The 23504-nt window shown below is 39.6% G+C and overlaps 1 protein-coding gene across 1 annotated transcript in view; it reads right to left on the bottom strand.

Annotated features, from left to right (window-relative positions):
• The window catches only part of LOC108573484 (amyloid beta A4 precursor protein-binding family B member 1-interacting protein-like), a 96606-nt gene that overhangs the window by 10990 nt on the left and 62112 nt on the right, over nucleotides 1–23504 (bottom strand).

Here is a 23504-nt window from a genome sequence, read left to right as displayed (position 1 = left end):
GTTCCTTTAACTGTTGTGGACAGTTTATCAGAATTTATCATTATTGTAAAAGGATGTAATTACGTTTCTTAGCATTTTGTAACGGAATCATTGGGTCTTGCTTGAACGTACACCGAGCAAGTTTAAACGAAAGTAGTTCTAGAATTACTCATTGACGTTTCCGTAAACGAGCATCGTTAAACTCCTGTTCCTGTCCGTTCAGACAATAAAGCACTTACGTGCAAATTAGCAATGTTCACCCAACATTTTACTACCTTTTCACAGTCATCGTAGAGAAATGTGTGCGTGTGTGCATATGCAACAGGATAGAATTGTCAGTTAAAGAATGCAGTAACGGAACACTAAATCATTACAAATGCACAAACGTGTTCAGAAACATAACACGGTATCAATCATCACGTTACTAGTAATTTCAGATTCGTCCAACTAAGCATACGAAATTTTAGCCGGGAATATATCAAATTGCGTGCTTGAAAGCCATCAGCGAAATAGGGGTGGCACAATAAGCCTGTTATACATTATTAATTCAACGCTGTCCCACATACGTGGCTTATATGTAACAATAAAAAAGATTATTTACCACTTCGATATATGTTGCCTCGTTAAAATTGTTACAAATCGTTCCTCTTCTTTAAATTTCCGTTAATAAAGAAACAATTACAATCACGCAAGGAACATTAATCTAAATAAAACTTGCCAAATAGAATCGTAGAGAATTCTTATCCTGTCAATGAAATCTGGCAATTTGTCATAATACGTCTCTATAAAATACACTGCTCCACGTACAATAATAAAATGATTTACTAATTCTATCTCATCAAAATTACAATAAATCATTTCCACTCCTTAAATATTAATTAAGAAAAAAGTAGTAAATTACAATCCACACAAAATTAACTCGAAAACTGTGACAATCTGAACATAGTCAAATAAAAAATTTCCAGATAGAATCATGGGCAATTCTTATTCTATCAATTATCAATATGTCTCTGTAAAATACAGTGCTCTACGTACAATAATAAAATGATTCTATCTCATGAAAATTACAATAAATCATTTCTACTCCTTAAATACTGATTGAGAAAAAAATTGAAAAATGAACTTGAAAACTGTGATAATCTCAACATAGTCAAATTAAAAATTGCCAAACAGAATCACAGATACCTAATTCTTATCCTATGATCAATTAAGTCCTCTGTCAATTTAGCAAAGAAACACAACCAAAACGGTAGAAAACTCTCGGTTGCATTAACGTTCATTCGTTAGTAAAAGAAACGCGCGTTATCTAACGTGTGAAAGAAAAAGAGGAGGAATGGTAGAAGAATTGGTAGAAAAAGCTTGGAAAGGCTAACGGAGGTTCAGGACTGGTACAACCGATCCGACGAGCGCGGCAAATGCTCGTTTCGAACGAAAACGAAATCGTGACGAGCGTGTACGGTACGCGATGCACTTTCCACGTTTACAACCGATGAAATAACGCTGCGAACGGGTGTCTCGTAACTCGCGAATACGCCATGGATTACCGTTAGCCATACGAGCCGGCCCCGCCACCGTTCCACGGCGTTTCCCCGTGAAACGCCAGGAGAAACGTCAAATTTGTATTCCCAGAAGCATTCACAACCGACACGGAGAGAAGCACGTGAGTTTTCGAGTCGCGTTAATACCCAACCACGTTCGCGCCACGATCCTCCTCGACGATACGACACGTTCCTCTCATAGCCTCCTCGCGCAGGGACGAGGAAACTATAAAATTTTTAGAGAGTCCGGGGGGCGAACACGTCTTCCATTCAATGTGTATACGCACCGAGGCGACTTTATAGTCTGTAGTCACGCGCAAACATACACACACACACACACACTGGTCGTTGAATAACAGACAAGAATTATTATTGTCGACCCAGCCACGATCGTACGGCGAGCGTTTGTTGACTTTCGATAACTAAAGAATTCTTATTGATCAATGATAAATAAGCTTGGAAGTTCATGGAATAATTGAGTGTTTTCCTAGATTCGAGACTTTGCTTAGAATTTCTTCGAATTGTTTTTCTATAGCTGGTTTAAATGTGAATGACTGTGTTCCTTGTAGAAGAGTCTGAATGTAAATAGTTGATCGACGAGGTATGCCTGAGGATTAGTGATAAATCGGGGTATTTAACAGTGGGAGCACTGGACGGGTCAAAATGGACCCGTTGGCAACTTTCCAAAAGAAGCGAATGTTCGATGTTGATATTATCGTTTGCAACTTTCCGACTTCGTTTTCTGCGTGCATGCTTCTATTTCTGTCGATACGAATTTAATTTTTCAATCGCAGTTTAGTTTCATAAAGGTTCTCCTTTGGAAAGTGGGTAATGGGTCATTTTTGACCCGGCCGATCGTTGTAGTATCAGGTTGTGGCGTTGCTGCAAAGGAAAATTTTGCGGTTACTCCTAAAAATATTTAAACACTGCATAAGCTCGCCTTTCCAGTGATGTATAATATTTCGATTAATTGCAGAAGAATTGAATCGATGCTTTCTCGTTATGAAACACTGTTCACTGTACCTTAGGATTACGTGTTGTCAATTTAACGCACCACGTCACTTACTATATTACAGTGTCCGAATATCTTCGGCAACACCTGTAAATAAACGTCGAATACTTGCAACAAATTCGTCCAACGAATTATTCCATCTAGATACACTTTCAACGAGACAGAGCTCTGCTAAGCCAAGCTCGCACAGCTCACCTAACAGCTCCACCAGTTTACTTCCTCTACAAAACGAACCCGCTAATTCGAACAAAAAGCCACTTTAACAATTCACGTACACTCTCCGCAAAACGATCGCGATAATCCCTGTGGATGGAAAGGCCGAACGACTAACGGCAGCGATGCGTTGAAAACGATGCACCGAGGAAACACGGTCGTTCGATAGCCACCGCGCGAAAGAAGCGGCAAGGAAACACCCTTATCACAATGAAAGCGATCTCGAGAGGCCCGGATAGAATTCGTTCCTCAAGCACCAACGAGCCTACTTTCTATATGCTTTCTCGCGATGCCGTATTATCCGTACACAACTTCAAGCGTTCCTCGATCCAACGATCTCCGAATTCCAACCAAAATCGACGTACCTTTGTTCGCCAGGTAACCTAGTATACTCTCGTTGCTTCCGAAACTCGCGAGCATCTTCGGCATCGCGCGGTCCTCTTTAATTCTTAGATCAAATCAGCATCGATCTTCCATGAATACCATTATTCTCACGACAGGAGACGAGAATAAATCCACTCGTACTACGCAGACCAAGGAACACTGTCAACACACTCTAGGTGACTGAGAATAACTGTTTATAAACAGCCCTCGATCCTCGTTTCTTCGCGAAATTCACCGAAGACTCGGCGAGGTTAAACACCGTCGAATCGACACACTCGCGCACGATTTTCTCGTCGAAGAACTCGCGGTAAATTAGATTAGCCACGTCGGAAACTTGATTTATCGCCGGGGAAATCACCGAATCGTGGAGGTGAGGGAGGGAGGGGATTAGAAGCCGCCGGTAAATGTTCGTCGGCGTATCGATGATCGATGCAAAGAGGATTAGGCGAGATAATCGAGGCGCGGAAGGGGTATCAGGCGGCGAGGTCCGCGACACGACGTACACATGATGTTTACGGCGCGTGCGGCGGCGCTCGACTAAAGGCCTTAAGGTGAACACACTTGCCTCTTGCCTCGAGAGTTTTCCACGCGGACGCGCTCCACGCTTGCGTGTAGGTGTACAAAGCCCCGTCCGTACGTAGTACGTCGCCACCGCGGCGGTAAAGAGGGTTGGACGTGTACGGGGAATTACGCAAACGTCCATTAGCCTGCCTATTACCGTTCAAAATTATTTCACGCGATCTCGTACCGTTTGAAGAAAGCGCGAACCGAACGGGAGAAAGAGAGAACAGGTGTCGGTTTCACACATGCCTACACGCTTTTATTTATTTTTTTTTTTTTTTCGAAATTTGGTTGGATTTTTTATGTAGGTTTTGTCTGTTACAATTGTCACTTGGTTTGTTCGAATATTTCGATTGATAAACGGATATAACGATCGTGTTCCGTGTTATGTACGTCGATTAAACGAGGCGAAAAATCGTTGAATGTGAAAGGGGTAATAGGTCTCATAGCAAGTATAAAAAGTAACGGCGCGTGAAAGCTGTTATACGATAATTACCTTATTAAACAGATTAAGTTATATCGATCGTAATTACCATCAAAATGAACGCTCCTTCGAGTTGAGTGTATTTCATTTCAGAGGAAATGTCCTTACATTTCCCCTCACCTGTCTAGCATTTTTTCTTTCAACTACTAAATTACAGGTAAATGTATAAAATTCTCATTTTATTTCTTTATCGTATTATTGTATTATTACTAGCCAATTTCTTTATTCACCAATATCAAAGAATTAATAATAATAATTAATTCCTACTTCTCAAAATTGTAATCAACTGCAATTTTACAAAACGTTAAAAAAGATTACACTAAACTTCTTCCAATAACACTTCACCTACTTTTAAATGAAAAGCAAAAACAAATTTAGATAAAATGTAATTTAACAATATTTTTAATTAATATTTTCCACGTGAAGTACCTCTCTCCCTCAGTATCCACTCGACGATCTCCAACCGTTGCGAAACTTAATTCTCTAATTACTGGAAATACTGAGTTACTTCTTCGCCAAACTCTAAATCAGCAAGGGAACGCTTATCAATCGTCGGTATAGATCGCTATCGTCCAGAAACGAATACAGATCCAACGATCCACTATCCGTAAAGCAGAGATTAAACTCGCCTGTAACTCTCCAACACTGTTCGGGCAACGCACGAGGAGGAGCGTGTTTCGTCCGTTGCCACGAACAGACAGACAAATAGATACGAGGCGAGTTCACGGACCCGTGTTGAAGATTCGTATTGATTGAAGTGTGGGCGCCAACGGACGATTTGATAAATTACAATCGTCGCCGTTCAACGCTCGGTGGTGGATCGGCTCTCCTCCTCGCCGGGGGTTTACAACTAATTCGCGTTGTAATTCGTGTCGCCGGGAACGACGGAGTTCGAGCGTGTCAAGTACGTCGGGAACAACGGAGGAACATGGGGAGACCGGTGATTAATGCGGTTCGATACGGTTATCAGTGCCTCGCGACCACCGTCGCGTCGGAGCTTCTTCTTCCCTTGCTAGTTTCCATGCGACTCTACGCAGCGCTATCGATATTTTCAATACGGTTTACATAACAGCCCCCCTTAGTTTCCGTGTGGTTTTCTCCGTAACTGTACGCTATTCCACGCGAGGAGATTAAAATGTTGCGTTTAAAGTTTCGCTCGCGACGTGTTCTTCACTTTATTCTTGTCGTTGCATACCGCCTTGGTTTGACGTCATAGTGAAACTGAGATTGATGCTGATGGAATTTAGTACATGAAAGTTTTCCACGTATCTGTAGATTAGTTTTTTGTTACTCTAAAAGAGGCTGTAGAGTATATTAGAATATGTAAAATTAGTATGTTATTGTTGCATGTTGACAATTTGAAATTTCAGATATTTATTGGAAATAATGAGAAATTGTCTAAATATTAAATAATAAATATTTTGTCTAAATAACACACTATGCGTAATACTTTTGGTTATTCTATAAATTTGACGAATTCTCCCAATGCTACTCCAATAATTTCCAATAGTAAATTAACAAAGTAAATCCTCCGAAAATTCTTCGATAACCAAAATAAGTCCTCTGAAAAATCTTCAATAACGAAAATAAATCCTCTGAAAAATGTTCAATTAGCAAAGTAAATCCTCTGAAAATTCTTCAATAATCAAAATAAATCCTCCGAAAATTCTTGGATAACCAAAATAAGTCCTCTGAAAAATCTCTAATTAGCAAAGTAAATCCTCTGAAAAATGTTCAATTAGCAAAGTAAATCCTTCGAAAATTCTTCAATAATCAAGATAAATCTTCCGAAAATTCTTGGATAACCAAAATAAGTCCTCTGAAAAATCTCTAATTAGCAAAGTAAATCCTCTGAAAATTCTTCAATAATCAAGATAAATCCTCCGAAAATTTTTCAAAGTTTAATCGTTATTTTTGAATCTTATCTCGTAGATCTATCGATGTAACTCCTATCATCTTCTGACCACGCTTGTTCCTCCAGCACTTTTCGTTCTTCCCCTCCCTTGACAACGTTAACCAGCCGCACGATTGCGATCGAGGCAAGGTTCGTTCACCCCTGTCGATTATGCGAATACGCAAAGCGGACGATAAACGGCGTAACCCAGATTAATCGAACCGCATAAATCATTCAACTGACTCGTCTTTGACGGCCAATATTTCCTCGTCACTTTCGCGGCTATCTCTCACCGACGAAAATCGCGTTTTCCATGGTGGCGTCAGCTAACCGTAAACAATCATGTCTGACCCCTTGATCCAGTCGAGAGTACCCGTCCATATTATCCAAAGATACCACGATACTTTCTATAAATTTGTTACACTTATCGTCGTTCAGTTTCGCCTCTGCATCTAGTTCACGCCGATACGGTTTTATCCGTTTGAACTTCGTTTCGTTGATGCTGTTAGTTTCTGGAAAATCGTCTGAAACGACGTTTCATTAACCCCTTGCATCAATAACGAGACAGACTTATAGGACAGATTCTTATCCAGATGCGACGAAAATAATTATTCCAGTAAGAAAGATTAGTTTTAATTGGAATTTTTATTTTAATTTATAACACTGAGCTTTATCAAATGTAATTAATCTGTAATACTTCAGCTCTTTTTATCTAATTTAGTAATAAAAAATCATATGTCAAAGGGAAATTTAATACACTATTAATCGTGAGAGCGACACTCGATTAGGTGTGTTATCGAAAAAAATTGTAATGACGTTTTATAATGGAATTAGTGGAACGAAAGTATAATTTTCTCCTAAAATGTTCTTCTTGCAAGTGGATTCATAAAAAATGAAAACCTAGTTCGAGAGTGCTAATCAGAATAATAGCAGAAAATTTGTAGAATGAAATGTCATTGTGAATGAAGCAATAGGAAATAAGAGATGTACTCGAACAGTTGGCAATCGATCAAGGAATTCGCATGAATCAGTGGGATTGTAAAGGATCTTATGAATGAAATATAAGCACCTTTTCTACTCCCGACAAAGTTTTTTCGAACCAAATTTTCAAATCACACACGGGATTCTAGAGGATTTGTCTGATAACTAAGTAAATTTATCGTTCAAGAAGATAGTGTACAATGTACAAATTGTCTATTTGATTATTATTTATCATACTTTAATATTTGAATCGCACACGAAATTCTAAAACTTATCGTAACCACACTTAGTAGTGTCTCTTACCGAAATCGCATTTCTACATTGTTCTACTTCAAACATAAATTACCACTTCCACTTGCAACAGATCGATGAAAGCCAAAACAACAAATCCTCCATGGCCACTCGTATATTATACACGCACTTACTGCTTTATAAATACTTTATCGAGCATAAACTTAATACAACGATCGAATTAACAATGAAATTGATTCTGCTTCATTAAGATTAAATTCTCCCTCACGAGAGGAGCCGTAAGATGCTCCGAGTCAACTTGTATAGTCGGTGGAAGGAATATAGAGAGGTCGTAAGTTAAAGCATTAAGTTATCGGCACCTATTTATACAGTAAAACACTGAGTCGAATGCAGCATTTTTCATTTTCCGATTACGACTGAATCAAACCTATGACGACAGTTCGTTATGGAACGGAGGAAATAAATAGAGGAGAGGCGGGGAACAGGAAAGGAAATGAGTTTCGTTCTGGACCTCCTACTGTACTCGTAATAAAGACTGCAATACCTAAGAGACTCGAACCGTCTTAAACGAGGAGACACACACACAAACACGTTAGATTCTTTTTTTCTGTTGATTTCCCTTGGAGTTTCCTTTTGTATAACAACACAATACCCATTATCTTAGAGTACACCGTAACTTCTTTGAACTTGGATAAAATTGCTTATTTCACATGGTTCAAACCTGAGGAATGCTTTTGCACTGTTACAGGAAGTGAAGTAAATTCAGAAAAAGACGACATTAATCTTAGCATTGGAAGTTGTATATATACAAACTGGAGCCTTTAGCGAGCACTAGCGAGAATTGTCAAGGGTCCGTCCCTCTGGTGGTGGAGTGTAGAAGCTACCACCACAAAGTTAAAGAATACTTCACACAGGTTTGGCTGAGATTTTGTCATTTTCTTAGGTTCTTGTCGATATGGGAATGCTTTTGCACTGTTACAGGAAGTGAAGTAAATTCAGAAAAAGACGACATTAATCTTAGCTTTGGAAGTTGTATATATACAAACTGGAGCCTTTAGCGAGCACTAGCGAGAATTGTCAAGGGTCCGTCCCTCTGGTGGCGGAGTGTAGAAGCTACCACCACAAAGTTAAAGAATACTTCACACAGGTTTGGCTGAGATTTTGTCATCTTCTTAGGTTCTTGTCGATATGCTTAAACGTGTAAATTTTCACGCCTAACCGATTTTACGACCTCGCTATATCTCTTCCATCGACTATACCTTCGAACTTTCCATCGTACAGCTCAGAGAAGCCACGCATCGACGATTAAACGCCGATAATTAGTAATTTAATTAACCGAGGCGGCAAGTTTAACAGATCGTTCCGGCTGTCTCGAGGCTGAAACTGCTCCCGCGGGAGCAGTTAGACAAAGAAAAAGAAGGAAGCTCTCGTGCAACAATGTGGAGCCTCCTGGCTCTCTCCGCGGCGAACGAAACAGTTCCGCCCTCTCTTCGACGAGCGTTAATGAAAGCGCGGATAACCTTTGCTGTACCTTTTTATTGGCGTTGAATCTGATGCCGCAGCTGCGTCATATTTAACCAATTGTGCCGGGAAAACCGGTCTTCCCGCGTCGCCATTGCGAGAGCCCTCGGCCTCATCATGGCACAACAGCGATTAATTTACTTCCAGCCGGTCGCGATCGAATCGAAAAATTCGATCGGCAACTTTTACTTTGACGCCACACCGCGACGATCTTGCGAAATTGTGCGTGACTTCGTCTCTCCTCTGCGGTGTCTCTAGCGGCCGCCGCCTTTTTTCTGCGGACGCTTACGACGATTCTCTTTCGATTCGCGTGATTCACGCAGGTCGAGTCGACGACACTTGAATGCTGCGGTTTTGAAAACACGATCGAAGAGGGGGAATGGTGAAAAGTAAAAATATATTCCAGTGATTTGTGACGTTTATGTAGATCGTTTCGCGACGAGAAGAAAAACATTGGAACACATTTCAGTGTTCAGTTTGAAATTTAGAAGAAAACGAATTGAGAGGATAACAATGAAACAATTGTCTTTCATCCAGTTTTACTAATCTTCTCCTTAAAAAAAAAAAAAAAAAATACCTTATTCCAGTACTCAGAATCACTTTGCAGATTAACGTGCTTACGTTGCGTGGTAAAAATGTGCGACGACGAAGGACAATTTCGAACGATGTTAATTACCGCGCAATGTCGTTACAACTCGAAAGATAATCAAGCGCATCTTTAACACCGTATATCCCTAATTTATCCGATTACGACGGTGTAACATAAAATGATTAAGAAATCCCCCGGCAAAGATTGTAAAAGAAAGAAAAAAAGGACGAGCAAAACGCGTGCATTGCGTACAAACGTTGAACCGTATGAAACAGGTTAACAGGCGTTAAATCGAACGAAATCGAAATTCGACACGCGTCTCGAAGGAGCGTTAACTTGGCGCGATCTGGACTCGAGGTTCGCACCAATCGTCGATTCACGACGCGTGTGTTCCAGCAAATCGCGATATTTATAAGCCGACTGCGCGAATTCACTCGAAAGGGGGTCGCGAGGCGCGCTAAAAGCGCGTTTTCATCGCTAGGCTCGAGCGACGCGTATCGAACAATGCAGGCCGAATAATCGAACGTTCGTGAGTCGAGAGCATGCTCGAGGCGAGGAACTGGTCGTTGAAAAACGAACAAAGGGACACTTTCGATTTTTCTTTCTTTCTTTTCGCACCGATTAATTATCCCACCTGGCTCTCCGTCGAGGCGAAATTTTCACCGGTCGTATATTTTGCATTTATCTCGCCGCTTTTCTACAACCGCGCCTCCTCCAGCCGGAGCTTATTACCATTGAAACCGAACCCGGAACGCAGACGGACTGCGCGATAATTCGGACAGCTAGATCGTTCTGCATAGATACCAAGCTCAACGAGCCGCAGTCCCTGTGTAATTAGCGTTTTGATAATGCTACCGGGCCGGACCGTTGCGCTGCAACTGAGGCTTCAATCGTAGAAATCAACCGTGGTGATTTTTTAGAAAGTTGAAAAACGACTTAATGTTATTGAGTATCTTTTAAAAATACTTCCGCTGAATGCAGTGTATCGTGGTATCATACACTTGGTGTCAAGTAGAATTTCTCTTAATAGTTCAAAAGGGATTTCATGGAGTATCAATGATAAAGATTTAATAGTGTATGAAAAATGGAGAGTTTTCATTTGTTTTTATATATATATAATGTACAAGTACTTCTAATTGGAATTGTTTTTTAGCTAATTTCTGTATGATCTAATTATTTTGACACCAATTTCTTATGGAGACATTAAAATCTTTCTCGACAATAGGAATATGTTTGAAGCTAATCAATTGGTACACAATTTACAGAATATCCTTTTTACAAGCAATTCTGATACAACCAGTGCCTAACGATCTTATCAGTTTGACTACTTCAAGATTGTAAGATCCTTAAACTATCTAAAACAACCTAAGAAACACGCAAAATTTCTGAAATACGATAAACGATAATTCCACACAACTCCAACGAAATAAATGGGTACGGTATTTTGCCTGAAATTTCATCGGTGTACTCTTCCCGATTGAGAAAGGGGACACGCTGCAATTTTCGTTGGGAAAAGGAGAAGCTTTTCGCACGGTCATTACACGTCACAAAGTGCACGCTGACACGGCGGTATTTTTCGCCAAACGCCAACAACAATTTCCTATCGGGCTTAATTGGCTGCCGATACGTCGCGCGCGCGAGGCGAACGACCGTCGCGATGAAAGCGGGGCCACTCGCGTGTACGTCGCGTGTTGCAATTACCGTGACAATTTGCAACCTACGTTAGCCTGCAGATTGATTCCTGGTGCCATCGAGGAAGATTGCCTTGTCACCGCGAGAACCAACGATACGATGTACAAATGAGAATATAATAAAGGAATAAATGACCTTTGAGCTCAATGGGCAATACCATTTGAACTTGAATTTCTTTTAGCTCTTGCATAATGTAAGGGAATATTTGACGTTCTGATAATGTTCTGAGAATAACTGATTTAAGAAATTAATGTAAATTAGATGCGAGACTATTGTCATCAAAGTAGTCCTCTTCTATGGTTTAAAATAAGTCAAAATGATAGAACAAGTCCAAACGATTTCCATCGTACCGAGCTTCAGAGAAATGAATTTGAAAATCAATCGAACAGCAAATAGTTTGACAGAAACAAAATTATTTTACAAGCTTTATTTTCACACCTCGTAAAATAAACGAACGTTTCCGTTTAATTTATGTTTCATAAGAAATTCAACGTTGAACGAATTACAGGGATAAATGTTCACACAAAGTAACTCGTCCAACGGGCAAATTTCTAAGCAACAAATGTTACTGTTTCGTTTAATTTATCATAAAATTAAATTGCAACAAAGAATCTAAGTAATCTGTAGGAATAAACTCTCATATTTCCTATCTTCAATTTACCCCTACCTTAATGCAAATCTTCTTTAATTATTGCCTGACCAATAATTTCTACTTAAAGAATCCATTGAAATCTCGTTGAATTTACAATTACCCACCTCTCGTGTCTCGTTCATTTCTTACTTAGCTCCCATTTTATCATTCCATCCACTGTTCGTATTAAAATAAATTCCAGACACATTCTCCAAACACTCCTCGAGAAATTCATTCAACATATAAATTACCAGCCGCACCTCTTTATTTTTCATTCACCTTTTTAATCCACCTAAACACACGTCTTCCCGCAAATTCGTTCATCGCCATTTAAAAAAAAAAAAAAAACCAAGTGACTAAGTAAATTTCACGGAAACCGCTTACGCATATGTTTACACGAGAAATAATTGCCAAAAATGAATCGAGGACGAAAGAACGTGCAGACGTTTACAAAAAAAAGGGGGGGATTCTAACCTTCGATCGCATGTACGTGACCCAAACTTTGTTTAATTAACTAATGAGCCCCGCCCTGCATCACGAACGGCCTCTTCCTTCGTTTTATTCGGTCCGCTGTCTGCACACAAGTGCAAACCACCGTGTTGCGTGTGCAGAGAACGAACGTGAAGCGTGCACGAACGTCCGAAGGCGTCAGGAAACTGAAGCCTAGCTAGCTGCGACTTCTAGCAAGGATAAATAAATTGGGACTGCTTGTCACGAATTTAAGAGAAATCGCTTCAATGTTATTTCTTTTCTTCTTTTTTTTTTTTTTTGCTAGTTCGAGAAGACACTTTTTGCCAGCGTCGGCGGTAAATGAAGTTGCTAATCTATATTCTTATCTGTTATCTTAAGACTGGTCGTAAATTTACTCAGTCATTCTACGATTATAAATTCAAATGTGCTTCGTTGTTCTTTTTCAGCTTGGGTTATTCAGTTCATCGAAATTGTCAACTTTAGGGTGGTGAACTGGTATCGGTTTCTTCGCTCGTTAGAAGAGAAATGATGGGAAATGGCAAAGTTTAAATGTTGGAAAGCGAGAATTGATAATTATTAGAAAGAGACTGGATAAATGGATACGTAACTTTTAAGTCGCGTGAAATTATAGAGAGTTGAAGACTAAAAATTAGCGTTTCCAAAATTCCAAATGTTCTACCCTCTTCTGTACTCCTCTTTGCCATGGAAGCTAATCTTCTCTAATCCCAATTTTTCTTCGTTCGTGAGAAGAAAACTAATGGTTGACTGCAAATTTTAAATGTTGCAAAGCGAGAATTAATAATTATTAGAAAGACACTGGATAAATGGATACGTAACTTTAAAGTCACGTGAAATGATAGATCGTTAAACGGTAAAAATTAGTGTTTCCAAAATTCCAAACATTCTACCCTCTTACGGACTCCTCTTTGCCATGGAAACAGCCTTAAGCTAATCTTCAGTGATTTCAATAAATATAAACTCCACTTGCACCTCGTCCTATCGTTAAGTATTTCCTAAAAATTTATATTTTCGCCTCCAGACGATGTTTCTAAAATTCTAACATACAGATACACACAGGAACACGTGGAAAAAATTTGTTAGCAGAATACCTAAACATTCCGACTTCCTTTAACGCGAACGACGATCCATTTACGAGAGACGAGTCGACTTACAAGAAGAAACGACAAACTTTTTCGCGCATTCAAACAGATCGTCACGGCAGCACGACGGCCATACCTCGCGAGGAAAGTATGTAATTAGGTTAAACGCGACATTAAGAACCTTAAGGCTGTGTCGCGTGATAAGACAGTGTGGACGCGATGGCGCGCGTGCAAACGCGGCACTCGTTAGTCAGGCAGCAGCATTACCGTGAAATATAACGACAGTCGCTTTAGGTCTGTCGCAAGAAGCCAAGCCGGACTAATCTGCAGTAATAATTTTTCTCCCGGGCAAGTTTCTCTCGGTCGTTTGGGCGGCGTGCAATTTTTTCCAGCAACGCCGCCGCCGTTATCTCATTCGCGATCGAGTAACTCTCGGATCACGAGGAGGCTCGGCACGATTAATGCACCGCCATCAGCATCGTATTTAGTATAATTGCCGCGCTAGATAGATTTCGTTATTAATCGAGAGAAACAGCGAGATTGGTATTATTTTTTAGAAATACCTGTATCGATTATCGGTTAATGCAAAGTTAAGCTTGGAATTGCGGTGTCATTTTTTGGTAATATCGTGTAGATTACGTAGGTAAGGAAAATGCGCGAAGGAGAGTTGGTATCAAGACTAAACAATTTTTGACGGAGTGCTTTATTCTAGATACGAGAAAATACCGATCTCGTTGAATTCTTTACTCTGTAATTCAGAATTTAGCTGAAACTCAAGGCGCCGAAATAGCAACGAAAGGGTTAAGGGAAGTCATTGTTTACGCGACAAAAGTGGGAGTTAAAAAGCGGTAAAAGAACGCTTTTACGACTGCCCTAAAAAAAATTCTACGATAATTATCATTGACAAAATTTCTTTACAATTTCTATTCTTCAAATTCAAGCGTACAGTATTTTTCGCTCTCTAAGAAACACCTTGCGAGGAAACAGCCTTCTTAAATAGTCACGGAAACGTTCTTAAAATATCCACCACGCACCTTTCATTTCTCCTTATCAGAAGGCTATTTAATAAGCAGAAAGATGTTCCGTAACGTCTCTTTTTCATTTCTCAATTTGAACCGCGCAACGTTTATCGCGTGCCGCGACGAACACTCTTCCCAGGGTCAGAGAATAAATTCACCCTCGAGGAGGTAAGAAAACCGTAGCTCGGAATCGTAATAAAATCCGCGGGGTGAATTATGCCGCAGCACGGGGGGTGACAGTGAAATAAACTCGCGACGTTATTCGTCAGAAGGGGCTGGAACCTAATACGACCGGTTGAGGGCCTCGGGCAAGTTTCTGCCTCAACCTTTCGCACAGAATGCTCGTTCTCGGCTAAGAAGAAACAATTTGTCAAAGAGAATAAATTAGCGAGTTAGGAGGAGAACGGAGATTCCCTTCAGAACGCAACAGAGATATTTTGAATAGCGTAAAAATACGCTTTCTGGTTTTCTTTTTGTTTTTTCCTTCCTTTTTGATCGGAGAGAAATTCAGACGGATCGTTTTAAATTAAACTTGTTAATTTTAGAGAGGAAAGATTATCTATTGATAAAATGAAAATTGAAGGAAAATCGTGAAAGATGAAATTGTTATTTGAAACAATTGAAACATATTTTTCTTTATATCGATCGAACCTTTTTATTCAATTTTTATTGAATTACCTTTCGAATATCGAATGTTATTGTGTTTCAAGCAATCACAGTATAAAATCACAAAGGAAATTCATTAATGCATAATGATTGTTCACTGCGAACTGCCGTATAAATTTCATCGGCACCGTGCATCTGAAATATTTCCAAATTCATCGGGTAATTTTAGAATATGTTATTTCAACAAAGAATCGAATTTTCCAGCCAAACGATAAAGGCGATTTTAAACTGGATATCCTTTTTTCTCTCGCTCGCAACACGCAAAAGTCGTTAAAATTGCATTGCTTCCGACATTAGTTATGCAGGTTCCTGACTCTGAAACGACGAGAGGAAACGCTGAAACAATTGTAAGCAGTATGGCGGCTAGTAAAAGTATCAGTTAGACCGAAACAAAAGGACAATGGTTGCTGGCCGGTTTCGTGCGCTTTATGGAAGATGAATTTCATCGCTCTTATAATTGCTCGTTGCCGTTCAATCAACGGGCCAGACTACTTAAAATTTGCATCGATGTTTACTCGATCCACTACGTTAGTCGGTTGGTAGGAAAGTAACGTCGGTTTTCGATCGTGCTAAAGTAAACAGTTTCAAATGGCTCGCCAATCTAATATACTCATTTTTCCCCTTTTTCTTTTTTCAACAAAATTTAATCGAGAAGAATACGAAACAGAAGTTACAATTTTTCTCTAAAATCGTCAAAGAACTTACACGTGTAATACAATATTCTCGTGTTAAACTTTTAGGGAATTCTCATTGCCTACGATTTCATATATTAATAAACCAAAATTTTTACATGAAATTTTCATTTTTGTTCCGTGCAACACAGTTGCATAATGTAAGACCTACATAAATTTTTTAGAAACCAAATTACCATATTCAGCAAAATTTACCTATAAGGTCTCTGTTCGTTCATTTTACAACTCCCAAGTGGTTCGACAGTTGCAGTTAGTGTCATCTAGCCTCGCACGAAGATCGTGTTTCCTTTTTCGCGCGATTGACACAATATTCGAAGGCTGCTGACACGGAGAAAGAAAAGATTCGAGAATAGATTGCACTCGTTCTTCGATAAATTTCGCGGAACGATAACAAATCACCGCGATCGAAAATACTATTTCCATTAATTAGGCTGATAAAGAGCACACCCAGTTACGGACCCCATGAGAGGATAATACATCGTTCACGAATAAAAAGCACGTAATGGTTCGTCAATTGTTTCACTATTAAATAGCAGATTGTGTACGACAGCGAATCACTTCCAGTAACCACTTTTCACAGCCAAATTTAACAACGAAACTGAAGTGAAGAACGTTTAGAAACACCTCCATGTACCATAGAAATGAATTTTCTTTTAATAAAAACATAAATAACCTTGTCTCCCAAAACGTAATACAACCAATCATACTATAATCAAAAAATATCATTTTTACTAAAACTACGAAAGTTTCACCGATACCTCTGCAACAACTTAATACATCCATTCACAATTTGTCGCAGTCTAAAACACGTTCAGTCGCCAAACTCGCATAACCTTGCAAAAGTTCCTTCAAATTTCTGTAAAAGCTCGAAGTAAGTAAGTACATCGGTCCACCAAAGAAAACTTCTTCGCCGACCATCAACGAAATTGATCGATGCTGCACGACGGTCGTTTCGGAAAGGGTAAAAAAAAAAAAAAAGCGAAGCTGAGATACCGAAACGACGGGAATTGCACGCGTTTCGTAGCGATAAAAATGGGGAGATCCTCGGCTTAGCGGTGATAACGAGCTGTAGAATGTCGCGTAGGCTCGGCCGAAGAATGTCTGGGCGAAGAAAATGAACGAAAGATGCGGCACGGATCGGAACGACGCCCCCGTGGTATGCTCTCGAGCTATTTTAATGCGTCGCGAGATGATTGATTAAATTTCTACGAGGCCACGTCTCGCTGTAATTGAATGCACGTCCCAGCTCTGCGCGATTTTTCCGCCACGAACGAAGCCTCTGCACTCTCTCGAGGCTCTCTCCGGCGAAAAGATACCGGATCGCGATGAACGACTAAGCGTGCAATTTTGCCGGTACACGCGTCCCATCGTTCCCTTCGATCACGATTCAGGCCAGCTTCGATGCACTTCTGTAGCGTACGTCGTTGTAGCGAGGCAAAGTTGCCGATGTACATATGTAAAGTTCCATCTCTCGAGCGAGCTTTTCAGCGTGCAGCTTTAAAGCCGGTTTTTCATTGCGGTGAAATCGTCGCAAAGATCTCTCTGTTCACACCTTTCGTGTTGGGGGAAACTGTAGTTTCGTTGGTTTACTTTAATTTTTGAAGATTCTGTTGACTTGCTCTGTGAAGTGGAACACATGTCTTCATCGATGATTGACCTCAATTTAGGATCCATTACACATGTGACGATCGGTAGATAAGGAAGGAATTCTTCGGGCACGAAAGGGTTAACTTGTGATAAAACGTGAAATTCGGGATAAGAAAACTCTAGTAAGCGTAGGTTACGTTGCAGCGAAAAATTTCGTATTTGAAATGTATGTGAAATATACAAGGGTGTTTCCCTCCAAAAATAAGTGGGGGAAAAAGAATAACACGTTTTCGTATCGGGCTTCATTTCCGAATAAATCAGCGTTGAAGATCTACCGAGTACACGTACACTTACACATGATCTCACGTCTACAGCATGCAAATATCATTGTACTGCTCGTGCTACTGTTTGCGATTTGTTACGTTAGGTAATACTAAGAGATGAACAATGAAATAAAATTATTTCTTCGTGAAGAATTTGCCGGCACAAGCACTGAACGCGAGAATCACATCGGTGTACGCTCGATTTCCGTATGTTGCCATATCGACGGAACGACGAAGACTGAAAGCCTGGCACCGAAATGATAACAAGCCACGACTTTGGTGATGTTTACGAATTCGAACGCGACAAGGGCTGTCCTACGGTACAACCAAGTACACGCGTGCTTGGAAATCTTCAACGCTGGTGTACTCGGAAACGGAGCCCGCTACGAAAACATGTTATTCTTTTTTTTTTTTCGACTTAGTTTTGCGTGTGGAGACACATCCTTGCCGCTCGTACCAAATTGTTTTTACATTAATACCATTTCAAGTGAGTTCGCTGTAAATATAACATGAAATAATGATTCGTATTATAGCAGAAGAGAAATCAAATGAACTAAAATAAAAAATGTTGAGATAAAATCAGCGTAGAAAATGATCGCTCTTAATTTAAAGTGAACGGTATGAAAATTGAAAATACAATTTATTCGCAGTCTAGAAGGATTCGTAAATATAAATAAAAACGTTCTAATGATAAAGTGCGCCGCGTAACGTTAATGCTCCCGCTGCGAACTACAAGAAAGCTTGAATGAATAAAAAAGAGAGATTAATTTTTCACGACGCCGCTCCCTCGACTTTCATCAAGTTGCCAATTTTACCCCCTACTGTCCCGACCCGAGTCGAACGCAACAGTCATTAGTCCTTTGAGCACACGTTTGGCTACCTTCGAGCCTCTTTTATGCCGCTCCTTTTCAAACGAGCGTTTGCTTTACAAGAGAACACGTAAAGATTCTTAATAAAGAGGGTTACTACGGGTTGCCGAGGTTACAAATTTGCTCGCGCGAAAGGCGCCAGAAAGTTTCAGAATACTCGATCACGTTAAAAATACTGGATGGTGTTTCTCCATTCTTCAAATCGAAATTAATCTGTCGCTTCTTGAATTTTTGAATCTTTCAGTATCGAAGAAAAGGACACTTTTAAGGTGTTAGTAAGTTTGAGAGTGTTTAGTCACGTTGGCTAAAAATATTCGACAGTGTTCGTCAATTATTGAAATTAAAATTAATCACTAATTTCTGAAATTTATAAATTTACAAAATTACATAAAGAGACAGTTTTCAGTAAAATCTGCGCTTCGAAACGTACACTCGCATCTTCATACGTCCGCGTGGCGCAAAAGTAACGAAACGAAATTTAAATCAAGCAGAAATTAATTCACACGAAACGTGATACTTTAAATTTCAATTAAATTACATTTATTTACAAAGTATAATTACACAACTAAACGACTTCGACTACTAATCAAAATTTATCAGCAACGCCGTACCAATTAAAAATTGATCCCACGATCGTTTACACTTGTAAAAAAAAAATTGGAATTTTAACAACATTTCATAACGAATCGTTTACCGAACTCGTTACACTTTCGAGGACATTCCACGACTGCCATGAAACCATGTCTTCCCCTTTGGCGTAGGGAACGAATGGAAGTTCAAGGAATAATTAACGAAAAGCGAAAAGGAAAGTGAGAGCGTTGGAGGAACGAAAGGGCGCGAACGAGGGTAGAAAGAAAGGATTAAAAGTGGAGATTATTGCACCGCCGGTAATGATACTACCATCCACTAATTCCGATTTAAACGTGAGTGTGCATTAATTAAGGCGCGCGAGCTCACGCACTCGCGTATCGCGAGCTTGCAGAAGCAAATTCCTGTCACTTTGTAAATGACTTCGCTTTTTACAAGTGTGTATAAATTTTACCGATACTCATCTACTTCGAGCCGTTTTCACCAATTTTCCATAATTATTGCATTTTGCCAAGTGATTACGCACTCAAGAAGCACTATCGTGTTAATTATACGCTTAAGCCTCTTTCAATTAACCAGATATTACCTTAAGCTGACTTTTAACGAGAAATACACAAAGTGTAATTTACCTTAAACGATAATTGTGGTTCAAGATCCCTGATTCTGCGGCAAAGCAGAGAATTTTTTATCGAATGTTAATTTCTTCTTCTTTTTTTTTTTAAGGAATTATTCAAGAGGAAATTTGACGTGACAAATTGATTTTAGAATTTTCTGTGGATGCAATTTGAATACTTCTCTGTTGATTTCGTAATAACGTATTGACTCGCGTATTTTTCGCACGGTTTTTGTCATTTTCGGCTGGTCGAAAAATACTTGGAAATTATTTTTCTCCTGAGAATATCTCACGAAAATAGGGGTGCGAAAAATACGCGCGGAAATACGGTATGTTGGAAATAATTTGATATGGACTCGGAACGAATTCTTCAAAGACTTCACCTACTATTAAATAAACTATCTACCAAACAAATGATAAAAATTGGGTTTCTTACATTTCACCTGTAATCACTAAATTACACAATCCCCACAATCTAAAATTTATTCTCCGTTAAATTCATCTCTGAAAATTCGTCAAATCCACCAGCAAAAAAAAAAAAATTGAACAGACAGAAAAATCCAAAAAACCCCTCTGATGAGGGATCGGCGAACAACGAAGGCCAATCGGACAGAGATGAAACGAAGCAACCGGAGAATTTCCAAGGCCTTAGGCGCAGGATAGGGCGCTAAGCTGAGAGAGGTAGAACCGGCGGAACAGAATTTTTTCAGATTATCGAGCGTTGTGCGCGAGCAACGTGCGGTTAGGTCCGCGATGCGGCACCATCGAGCATAAATCCGCTGATACGATGGACAAGGATTTTTCCCGAGCTGTTAAAGGGGGAGAGGCTGGAGCTAGTTCAAAAGATTCTAGATAAAGGCGTGCATAGTGTAGGTGCGAGAGGCTCGACGCTGCTGCAGTTGCAGCTGCCGTTGCCGCAGAATCGCTGCAGGGGACGGCAGGCCGGACGTGACCAGCGATTCCAGCCACGACCAAGCCTTGGATCACGTTCGACGAGCCTCGAATTTTCTACGCTTCAGCCCGGTTAAAAGACACGTTCGGGCCTCGCGAAGAAACACACTGGGGAAATGGGAATATTCCTTCGGCTCGTGGACGAGAGCTACGTTTTTTACGACGCCGTTGCGAGGAATAGTAAAAGGGCTTGGAAGGAGGAGCTCGTAGTGAGTTACCGATGGAATTATTGAACGCTGGATGGTAATGCGTAATTCTCCCTGTGGAATTCCGTGTGTCGCGTTTGAGAATCCAAGGTGAAGCTATTTTTTGGTTAAATGATTTTGGGTGAATCGAGTGAATGGTTTGCAAATGATGTACATGTGTTATATTGGTCTTTTATCCTGAAATTTTTCTTAACATATTGATGAGATTTTTCTGATGAAAATGACATCAAACACGACATAATTTGAACAACATTTACTTATTAACACGTTCATTGTCACGCCAGACAGTGGCGTTACACGGTGTAACGTTACATGCTTGACTGACAGCGAGAGAGATAACATAGGCGCAGCAATGACGCAGACCTAGGCGTAGGACCATCTATACTGACACTTGTAGAATCCAAACTGACTGACACTTGTAGAGAATTTACTGTACTCGTATACCAAGAGATTCTGTGCTATTTTTGGTAATAAGAATCATGTCAATTGTTATTTGAAAATGTGAAGCAGTCTACTGTTCTAAATGCAATGACATCAAACACGACATAATTTGAACAACATTTACTTATTAACACGTTCACTGTCACGCCAGGCAGTGGCGTTACACGGTGTAGCGTTACATGCTTGACTGACAGCGAGAGAGATAACATAGGCGCAGCAATGACGCAGACCTAGGCGTAGGACCATCTATACTGACACTTGTAGAATCCAAACTGACTGACACTTGTAGAGAATTTACTGTACTCGTATACCAAGAGATTCTGTGCTATTTTTGGTAATAAGAATCATGTCAATTGTTATTTGAAAATGTGAAGCAGTCTACTGTTCTAAATGCAAGACTTTGTAAATGATGTATGTTATATTGGTCGTTGATGTGTTAGGTCGTTGGCAGATGCTGTGCTGTTTTTGTTAATTAGAATCACATCAATTGTTATTGAAAAAGTGAAAGTCTACTGTTTTAAATGCAAGACTTGTTTCAGTGAGAAAGGTAAGTTAAGATTGTACTAAAAATAGAGAATAAACTGGGTCATAATGCAATAACGATAACACAATATTAATACAGCATTTGGGATAGGAATAGCTAGTGAATGAATAACATAACGTTAGTTTAAATATTTAGATAATTACAAAAAAAAAAAATTAACGAGACAGCAATTAAAGATGCATTTGAAGAATTTGTTGCCAATATTCAAATTTTGATAATAATAGGCTAAATGCACTTGTAGTTCATTAACAGAAATGCGTTGAATCTCCTGCAGCCTACTTTGATTCATAAAACTGAATTTTGGCTATGTTATTGCGGTTACAAATTTAATTCATAAATCTGCCATTTAATGTGCAACGATTTGTTTGACGAAGAACTATTTAAAAGTGGTAATTTTGGAAAAAGAAACAGAGATTCTGTCAAGAGTCAATTGGATATTAAAACTCCTTTTTATAGTACTTTCATGCTGCTTAAGATAGACGATCGAAGAAGACACAATTCTTTGGGCTAATTAAATTTGAACTATCACTTGTTTAATGGAACGTAACACTTGTTCGACACGCGAAAAATCCTGCAAAGAAATTTTGATGAATCCTATAAAACAGATTTTCGCCTCCTCGCAATTTCAGAGGATGCTTTGTCCAATTTCTTGGAGCAAGTTTCCCAATTTGCCTGGGGATAGTGTCGCACAGGTTCTCGGGTTTTAACATCCCGTGGAAGCCAAGGGCTTCCATAAATATTTGCGTTGAAAAGGCGAACGGAGAGGCTGAATTCGTGAGAGCATGGCCAGATAGTTTGTCTTTTTCTGCGAGCCTTTCTGGCTCGGTTAATCGTTTTACCACAGCTAACTCCAGGCGAAACGAGACGATACCAGACGTTAGTGTCCATTTTTACGCGACTCGAGTTACGAAGTTACAATTACCTCGTTACTTACTTAAATAAGTGACTTCAGCAATTAGAGAAATAATACGTTTTATTTTTCTTTGCGTTCTTTCGTCGAATCGAAAAGGAAACACTAATTTTACCATACGTGCTGAATGACTGTATTTTTAACGTTCTTTTAGGGTAAAAAGAATAATGCATCTCATTAAATACACGTTTGAGAAATCATGCCTACAATCGAAGAATCTTGCCTTTCTACGATAATTAAATTTTGTATCAAATGAAACTTTATTAATGAGTTATCTAACTTTTTTTTTTAATTGAGATTCCAAAGGTCGTAGCAAAGTACTAAAAAATTTGAAACAAAATGCTTTCTTTATGTTACACGTCTTGTCACGTTGACGTCTTTAACATAACTGACTTTCCTTTCGCCAAGCTCGATACGCTACCAATACACTAATATCGTTACATCTCAAAATTATCACAGCACAGAAATAAGAAAAATCTATTGCAAAACTTTCGAAAAATTCTCATTTGTATTTGTCATTCCTGTCCGACAATATCCTCAAACGACATCTTGCCCATCGTCCGCAGGAAATTATCGACCAAAACGGTCGTTTCTCTTTCAAGTTTACCGATAACCGTGATTTAAAGACGTGAAACATCTTTACCGGCGATACGATCGCCGCGTCGCCGCGTAATCGTAGCAGAAGGTGCAATAAAACACCGGAAATTGCTCTTTACCGGCGCGTCCCCTCTTTCTCTGTCCACAGAAAAACTCATTAGTCGTCGACTCGGTTTCACGAACGTTGATGGAGAAA

Source organism: Habropoda laboriosa, unplaced genomic scaffold (assembly GCF_001263275.1).
Source record: "Habropoda laboriosa isolate 0110345459 unplaced genomic scaffold, ASM126327v1 scaffold92, whole genome shotgun sequence".
In the NCBI taxonomy this organism is placed as follows: Eukaryota; Metazoa; Arthropoda; class Insecta; order Hymenoptera; family Apidae; genus Habropoda; species Habropoda laboriosa.
This window is presented reverse-complemented; position numbering and strand designations above follow the sequence as displayed.